Here is a 6,870-nt window from a genome sequence, read left to right as displayed (position 1 = left end):
TCCTACCGAGGATCCAAACCTTCATTTATCCGTATTTGTTCAATACGCTGATACTGTTAAAGCTAATGGTGTCACTTCAGAGGCAATTCGACTTCGTCTTTTTCCTTTCTCATTAAGAGATAGCGCTAGAAGATGGCTTCAATCTCTCCCTTCCAACTCAGTCACCACATGGAACGAGTTGAAGAAAGTTTTTCTTGCCCGATACTTTCCGCCAAGCAAAACAGCTATGTTAAGAGCCCAGATAAACGGATTTAAACAGAAAGACAACGAGTCTCTTTTCGAAGCATGGGAAAGATACAAAGACATGATGAGACTTTGCCCACACCATGGTTTGGAAGACTGGTTAGTAATTCACACATTTTATAATGGTCTCTTATACAACACAAGGTTAACAATAGACGCCGCTGCAGGTGGTGCATTAATGAACAAACCTTATGCTGATGCTTACCAGCTTATCGAGAGCATGGCCCAAAACCACTATCAGTGGGGAACCGAACGAACAACGGTGGAAAAACCTCAAACGAAAACTGGCATGTACGAGATAAGTAACCTTGATCACGTTAACACAAAAGTGGATTCTTTGGTCCAGAAAATTGAAAGTTTAAACGTATCACCTCCAGCCGCCGTGGTTGCTATAACTCAAAATTGCGAGGTCTGTGGAATCCAAGGCCACACTCCTATGGATTGTCAACTCTTGACAGGAATCCAAGCAGAACAAGTAAACTATGCTCAAGGAAGCCCCTATTCGAACACCTATAACTCAAATTGGAAGAACCATCCAAACTTTTCATATAAGAGCAATAACGCTTTGTACGCACCTGGACAGTCTCCAAATCAAGCCCCAGCTATACCTCCGGGATATCAGAAACCGAACCCATCCATGCCTAACAATAACGCCCCTAGGAAATCCAACTTGGAAATCATGATGGAAAACTTTATAGCTTCCCAACAACAAACCAATAAAGATTTCTTAAACCAGAATGTACACACTGGCGAACAACTTAAACAACTAGCAAGCAAAGTAGATGCCTTGGCTACCCATAACAAAATGCTGGAAACACAAATATCACAAGTAGCTCAACAACAAGCACCTACTGCTGCCCCAACTGGTACATTCCCTGGACAGCCCCAACCTAACCCGAGAAGCCACGCTCATGCAATTATATTAAGGAGTGGAACGGAAGTGGAAGGACCGTCTGATCCAAGGATAGAAAACCAAAACCCTAAGAAATCAACTGAGGAAAGTGAACCTAAGGAAAAGGAAGAGAGTAATAAGGAAACCCTAGAAAAGAAGGAACCTTATGTACCTCCACCACCTTACAAACCACCTATACCTTACCCTCAAAGGCTTGTTAAAACCAAAGATGTGGGCCAATTTAGAAAATTTGTTGATCTCCTTAAACAATTAAACGTTACAATTCCGTTCACCGAAGCTATTACGCAGATGCCCTCATATGCTAAATTCTTAAAAGAAATCCTTTCTAATAAGAGGAAACTTGAGGATAGCGAAACCGTTACACTCCCTGCCGAATGTAGCGCTATAATCCAAAACATGCCCCCTAAACTCAAGGATCCAGGTAGTTTCTCTATACCCTGTCACATAGGAAAATTTGTCATCGACAAAGCCTTATGCGATTTAGGAGCCGGAATTAGCGTTATGCCTTTATCCATATGTAAGAAACTGGAAATGGGAGAATTAAGACCAACCAAAATGTCTGTGCAACTAGCAGATCGTTCCATCAAATATCCTGTAGGAATCCTTGAAAACGTTCCCGTACGCATAGGTCAATTCTACATTCCCACTGATTTTACAATTATGGACATTAGAGAAGATGATATTACACCCATTATACTGGGAAGACCATTCTTAGCAACTGCCGGTGCAATCATAGACGTAAAACGAGGAGGACTCACCTTCGAAGTAGGTGAAGAGAAAATTGAATTCATTCTTTCCCAATTCTTGAAAGCACCTGCAATAGAAGATACATGTTACTTCATGGATATCATCGATGAATGCATAAAAGAAGCAGAGTTAGAAGAAGACAAATCATCTGACTGCCTTGTAGAAGACAGATCTAACCAATGTTTAGCAATAACACCGGATCCTACGCAATGTCTTAACAAACCAACCCCTGATCTGAAAACACTTCCCAAAAATCTGAGATATGAATTCCTAGACTTAGAACTTGAACGACCTGTGATAGTTAATGCAGACCTAGGGAGACTCGAAACAGAAAAACTCTTACATATCTTAAGGAAGTATCCAACCGCACTAGGGTACCACATCACCGATCTTAAAGGAATAAGTCCTTCTATTTGTATGCACCGCATCATGTTAGAAGAAGACTGTAAAACCTCTAGGGAACACCAGAGAAGACTAAATCCGATCCTGAGTGAGGTAGTAAAGAAGGAAATAACCAAGTTATTGGAAGCAGGTATTATATATCCTATATCTGATAGCAAATGGGTTAGTCCTGTGCACGTTGTACCAAAGAAAGGAGGCATAACCGTTATTGAAAACGAAAAAGGGGAAACTATAACTAAACGAATCGAATCAGGATGGAGAATGTGCATTGATTATAGGAAACTAAACAAAGCAACCCGAAAAGATCATTTCCCTTTACCATTCATTGACCAAATGTTAGAACGATTAGCAAAACATTCACATTTATGTTATCTAGACGGTTATTCAGGCTTCTTTCAAATACCAATTCACCCTGATGACCAAGAAAAGACAACGTTCACATGCCCTTTTGGTACCTTCGCTTATAGACGAATGCCGTTTGGTCTGTGTAATGCCCCTGCAACCTTTCAAAGATGCATGATGGCAATTTTCGCCGACTTTCTCGAAAACATCATGGAAGTATTTATGGATGACTTTTCTGTATACGGACAAAGTTTCGAAGAATGCCTTGAAAACCTGGAAAGAGTTCTTGAGCGATGTGTAAAAGTAAACTTAGTACTTAATTGGGAAAAGTGCCACTTTATGGTACAAGAAGGAATTGTCTTAGGACACATCATCTCGAACAGAGGAATTGAAGTAGACAAGGCCAAAATAGAGGTAATCGAAAATCTTCAACCACCAAGAACCGTGAGAGAAGTACGAAGCTTTTTAGGACACGCCGGTTTTTACCGACGATTCATCAAAGACTTCTCTAAGATAACTAAACCTTTAACCGGACTGTTGATGAAAGATGCTGAATTCATATTCGACGATAACTGTTTAAAAGCATTTCAAACGCTTAAGCAAGCATTGATCTCCGCACCCATAATGCAGACACCAGACTGGAACGAACCATTCGAAATAATGTGCGATGCCTGCGATTATGCTGTAGGTGCTGTTTTAGGACAACGAAAGGATAAAAAGCTTCACGTTATATATTACGCAAGCAGAACCCTGGATGAAGCGCAAATGAATTACGCCACTACCGAGAAAGAACTCCTAGCAGTGGTATTTGCGCTAGATAAATTTCGTTCTTACTTGGTTGGAGCTAAAATAATAGTTTACATTGATCACGCTGCTATCAAGTACCTTTTAACAAAAAAGGATGCTAAACCTAGACTCCTAAGATGGATCTTGTTGCTACAAGAATTCGACTTAGAAATCAAGGACAAGAAAGGAACTGAAAACGTAGTAGCAGACCACCTCTCTAGACTTGAGAACCTTGAACCGGAAAGAACATCAATTAATGATGATTTCTCGTATGACAAACTTATAGCTACTTTGGAAGAGAACAACTCCGACATGCAAGTAGAAACCACCTTAGCTATATCTGCCACACCATGGTACGCTGATCTCGTCAATTATTTAGCTGCCGGAATAGTTCCACCTACTTTATCTTACCAGCAGAAGAAACGATTCTTCTACGACATAAAACACTATTACTGGGATGATCCCTTACTCTTCAAAAGAGGCCCCGATGGTATTTTCCGTCGATGTATACCCGAAGAAGAGGTAGAAAATATAATCCAACACTGCCACTCCGCTCCTTATGGTGGACACACAAGTACATCCAAGACCTGCTCTAAAATCCTACAAGCCGGCTTTTATTGGCCAACTATATGGAAGGACGTACATGCGGCTATTAAGGAATGTGACAGATGTCAACGCACGGGAAACATATCTAGACGTGACGAGATGCCACAAAAAGGTATTTTGGAAGTAGAGATCTTCGACGTGTGGGGAATAGACTTCATGGGACCTTTTCCATCCTCTTTCGGTAACAAATACATACTCGTGGCAGTTGACTACGTATCAAAATGGATCGAAGCTGTAGCCTCCCCAACAAACGACACCCGAGTAGTAACTAGACTCTTTAAGAATATAATATTTCCGAGATTTGGCATCCCAAGAATAGTAGTCAGTGATGGTGGATCGCACTTTATATCCAAGGTACTCGAAAAATTATTATTTAAATATGGAGTGAGACATAGGATAGCGACACCTTACCACCCTCAGACCAGTGGACAAGTGGAAGTATCTAACAGAGAAATCAAGCAAATACTAGAAAAAACGGTCGCCACTTCAAGGAAAGATTGGTCATTGAAATTACCAGAAGCTTTGTGGGCATACCGAACTGCTTATAAAACCCCCATAGGGACGACCCCATTTAAGCTCATTTATGGAAAATCCTGTCACCTCCCGGTAGAATTAGAACATAAAGCCTATTGGGCTATTAGAAATCTGAATCTAAACTATAAAGCCGCCGGTGAAAAGAGAATCCTTGACATAAACGAATTAGAAGAACTCAGAAGAGACGCCTATGAAAATGCCAGAATCTATAAAGAAAGAACAAAACAATGGCATGACAAGCGTATATCAAGGAAAATCTTCAAGCAAGGCGACGCAGTCCTTTTATTTAACTCTAGACTAAAGTTATTCCCGGGAAAACTACGATCCAGATGGTCAGGACCTTTCCATATCACTAACATCTTCCCCAGTGGAGCAATAGAAATTAAAGGCAAATCCACAGAACCGTTTACCGTAAACGGACAACGTCTAAAACACTATCATTATGCGGAAACCAATGGAGATTCGCAAATCCTACACTTAGACGAAATGCCCCCAGGACCTATAGACCATACTTAACAGTTTCTTTGTCGAGCTTGCGACATTTAAACAAAGCGCTTAGTGGGAGACAACCCACAATTATTTTCTTATTCTATTATTATCATTTTCCTTTTTTTTTTCCTAAATTATTCTTTTAATTTCTGTTTAGTATTAATTCCTGATTTATTTTAATTCAAAAGAAAAAAATATATATATAATAATAATTTTTTCCTCTTTCGGCATTTGGCCAAATCCTGACTAAAACTCATGTTTTCTTTTCTCTAGCTAACACTAACCAGATGGGACATTTTGATCGTATGAGTATCAAATTCAGAGGAATGGCTCAGAAACAAAAGTTTGAAGAACTAGCCACTAGAGAGATGCTACCTAGTTTATATGCTGATGATGGGGCTATGACTGCCCTTGGACTTAGACAGAGTGTCCTGTATTTGCTGAACCAGATAGGATGGGAGACATCCCCTATCCTGAGACATTTCACCACCTACCGGAGACTCACACTAGAATTCCTTAGCTCATTAATCTATCTACCCAGCCATGGAAAAGGAATTAGCAGAGGTTTTATCCAGTTCAGAATGTTCAATATGGAGTACCAATTTAACATTAGAGACTTTACCAATCTTTTGGGTTTTCCTACCTCCTTTGACACATTCACAGTAAGCCAGGAAGAACTTTTTGAACATAGAGAACTTGAACACTTTTGGGGTAAGCTGACTGGAAATGATGAGCCCGAAGAACATGAGTTTCTCTCTGGAAACATACACAACCCGGCCTTTCGCTATTTCCATAAGATCCTGACCCACACTTTATTTGGGAAGAAGCCAAATAGTACTTCAGTTTCATGTGATGAACTCTTCATCATATTTTGTGCTTCCCAGAACCGTCCAGTAAACGGTGCCACTTTTATGTTAGCTAATTTGGACCACCTTATCCAGGATGAGCGAGCACCCATTAGAATAGGCGGTTTGATAACTATGATGGGTAATGCTATTGGATTACGTCAGCCTATGCTTGACCTGAGCCCTTTTTGTGGCATTACTACTATGAGTATACCCTTCCTCTTCAACACTATGTTTATAGCAAACCTTGGGACTGATGAGTTTGAGCTTATAATTAATAACCAAGTTCTTTGCCTATTCACCATGCCTGATCCTAGGACTAGTGTTCATAACCGCAGTAACTGGCTCTACAACCTGAACGAAACTCCCTCTCCTGCTAGATCCACTGAATCCATCCAGGATTATGAGATTTGTGATGACTATGAGACTTATGATGACCAGATCCCTCATGCTGAATCTGACCCTCAGACACCATCCGGGTATTATGAGATTGACCCTCCTCCTCAGCCTGTTCAGACCGAAGAATCAGCCATATCCGACCTCCGGCATCATATGCCCGGAACTGATTATAACACCGCCATTGAAGCTTTGATGTCAGAACAAGACGCCCTCAGAGGAGAATTTACTAACATGAGACACGAAGTTCTAGGATACATGAGCAGTATGACGAATCAGTTTCACGAGTTGCTACATCATGTTAACTCTTTTGCTCCTCCGGCCAGAGATCGTACAGAGGGATAGAATTTAGTTATTTTTCTAAGTTATTTAGTTTTAAGTTAGATTATTTATTAATGTTATTTGAATTCATGTTCACATTTATTTCTCTTTCATTTCATTGTTTTCCTTTCCTGTATTACATTATGATCATTTTATTGAAGTTGTTTATTTAATTTTATTATGCAATAGCTATTATGCTCTACTGTTGCTACCTATGAATTATTATTATACAAAGCAGATTAAGCG

General features: G+C 40.1%; 1 pseudogene; it reads right to left on the bottom strand.

The window, feature by feature from the left end:
• Positions 1 to 233: 233 nt before the first annotated feature.
• Positions 234 to 333, bottom strand: LOC127089290 (uncharacterized; annotated as a pseudogene).
• Between the last annotated feature and the right edge of the window lie 6,537 nt (positions 334 to 6,870).

The sequence above is a fragment of the Lathyrus oleraceus genome, chromosome 5, assembly GCF_024323335.1.
Source record: "Lathyrus oleraceus cultivar Zhongwan6 chromosome 5, CAAS_Psat_ZW6_1.0, whole genome shotgun sequence".
NCBI lineage: Eukaryota > Viridiplantae > Streptophyta > Magnoliopsida > Fabales > Fabaceae > Lathyrus > Lathyrus oleraceus.
The sequence above is the reverse complement of the archived record's forward strand: the minus strand, read 5'-3'. Positions and strand labels throughout refer to the sequence as shown.